The sequence below is a fragment of the Microtus ochrogaster genome, chromosome 2 (genome assembly GCF_000317375.1).
Source record: "Microtus ochrogaster isolate Prairie Vole_2 chromosome 2, MicOch1.0, whole genome shotgun sequence".
Taxonomy (NCBI): Eukaryota; Metazoa; Chordata; class Mammalia; order Rodentia; family Cricetidae; genus Microtus; species Microtus ochrogaster.
In genome coordinates, this window is record NC_022010.1 from 61,276,600 (window position 1) to 61,279,351 (window position 2,752).

Below are 2,752 nucleotides of genomic sequence, written 5' to 3' on the forward strand. Positions count from 1 at the left end.
GGGAGCCTAGGCAGTTTGGATGCTCACCTTACTAGACCTGGATGGAGGTGGGTGGTCCTTGGTCTTCCCACAGGGCAGGGAGCCTGATTGATCTTTGGGCTGAGGAGGGAGGGGGACTTGTTTGGGGGAAGGGGAGGGAAATGGGAGGCGGTGGCTGGGAAGTGACAGAAATCTTAAATAAATAAATAAATAAATAAGAAAAATGTTTAATTCCATGTCTTGTGTGACATTAAATGTCAATGCAACCTTCACAATGGACCCGAACACCACTAAAAAGTCTTTTTGCCCTTCCTAGAGATTTGATGGTTTCATTGCTGTTAAAGCAAAGCAGTGCCCATGGCAAAAGTTTTCTGTCTCAGAATTAAAGTTGACCCTGATCAACGCTGTCTATAAAAACCGAACTTGTGAGGGAAACTGTGTTACAATCCAGAATCTAACAGTGGAAGTGAACTTGAGAGTTCCTAAGGGTCTGCTTGACTTCAGCATAAAGACAAGTGCATTCTAAGGAATAAGAGGTTCTGGCGTTGTCTGCTTCATGCTTCCTCATTAACCCAATTTCCCCTGCCTACTCTATCACTAGCCTTCCCTGGGATGTGCTAATTGTAATGTCTCTGGGATCAATGAGAGGTAAACCACACAGGTACAAAAAACAAATTACCTGTAAAATCACCAATTATATTTCATAACATCCCCAGACTTTGTCGTCCTGTTTTTTTTTTTTTAAAGAAAATAGGTGAAGCTAGGGAAATTTTGATTCCATAATTATGAAGCTGATGTTCACTACCGTTTAGATGAAGTGTGGCCACTCTCTCTTTCAGTCTCCCCAATTAACAGGTATGTTTGAGATATATGTTTTAGATCTTCCGAGCGTGTCTCCTTTTGTGCCAATACTCAGTCTGTAAGATTTTCTGCTCATTCAGTTCTTTTTGCAGCATCTCAAAGTAGTAATAGTGAATGAATGGGAACTGCTCATGGTTTGGTAGTGATTCGTATTTTCAAATTTATTATGATTTTAGTCTAAATTAATGACTTGTGGGAAGTAGACTGATGATATTTTCATTTCTGCTTTTCAGATGAAGTGTTAAGTCTTCTTTTTAATTGTAAGAAAAATAGCATTTCATAGTTCTGCAATCACAGCAATGAAAGTACTACATTAAGTTGGGAACCTGCCTACAGGTAGAACGTTAGGTACACAAGTCCTGGCTATGACACTCAGTGGCTGCATGTTATTGAGCAAGTGATTTGTCTAAACTTCAATTTCTTATTCTGAAGAGGTAAGAGTGGTGATAGTTACACCACTTTTGATAGGATGTTAGAAACTGTTTAATCTCCAGGTAGTCATTATTGCAATTATTTATTATTATTCTCATATTTATTCATTCATTAAATAAATTTCAGAACACACCTGTTCTGAAAAACAAATAACCATATCTTGGTAACGGGGCTGACTGGCATCCACACTGCTGCAATATACCTATTCACCTTCAAATCTCCACATTCGAATACATGGAAACATGTGCTATAATCTAGTCTGTCCCAGCTGCTATCAGTACTTACAGGCCAACACTCATCATTGTAGCCTACTGACACAATACCTAGCATTTTGCACAAATTAAAAAGCAGGTATTTGTGTCATGGTAAGTTGTTCAGTGTTTTAAGAGATTCCCTCCGTTCTAAGGGAGTAGGATGTCCCCATTTCAGACTCGCTTTAACACATTTACTTTCTCATGCAGAGCAAGACATGGGCATCTTACCTTTGACATTGGCTTCACTTATTTTTTGAAAGTAACCAGGACTTGAGGAAAGTACAGATCACTCGCTGACCTGAGATTCTTGCTCTCAAATATTAAAAGGTGATTAGTTTTGGAATTTAATTCCTTGTTCCGGGGGAAGGGTGAGAGATCAGAAGTGATGGTTGTGTGAGTTTGCCTTTGAAGTTTATTGTCGGGGGGAGGGGAGGGGCTCTGAAAGAAAATCATTCTCATGTTTATTACAAAGACATGAAGAGCACATGCTGTAGAACTTGTAAATGATACCTCAGCCTGGACAAGTTTGTCAGACTAATAAGGGATTTTTAACACTTAAGAGTCTGAAAATTACTAATTTTTATTTTGTGTGGAAGCCTAGAACCACAGTGCACATGTAGATGCCAGAAGACAGTTTGAGGGAATTGGGTCTCGCCTCCTATGAATTGAACTCAGGTTACCAGTTTTGCCAACAGGTCTTCTGATACATCCTTTAGCCCTTTAATACTCTTAAAGAAGATTTAAAAAAAAATACTTTGAACAAAAATGCCCTATAAAAAACATAGTAAAATTCATGATGTCAATATATAGAACATCTGATATTTGTCTGCGCTGTTTCCTTGCCTCAGCTGCTTTCTTCTTTATAAGCATGATAAAGTCTGGTATCTTAATTTTAGGAAAAGAATTCAATGAAGATTTACAAAACAGCTAGGAATTTTGAATGCTTAAGTGGCTGTGTTTTATAAGTAAGTGAAACAGAGCTTTGTTTTTCAAAAAAGCTTTACATACATATAAATAAATTGGCTTTACTGGTTACAAACACAGATCCACTTATTTGAAGAGAAGCAAGTTACCTGCTCATTATTTTGATTTGTAAATATGTAGCCTTCAAAATGAGCACTACTAAGATTTTCTTGTGGAAAGACCCTTATATGAGAACAGTTTTGTAATGTCCTTAGTTGTATTAGTCTGCTTTTCATTCAGGGTCAGTTACCTGTCTCAGGTGA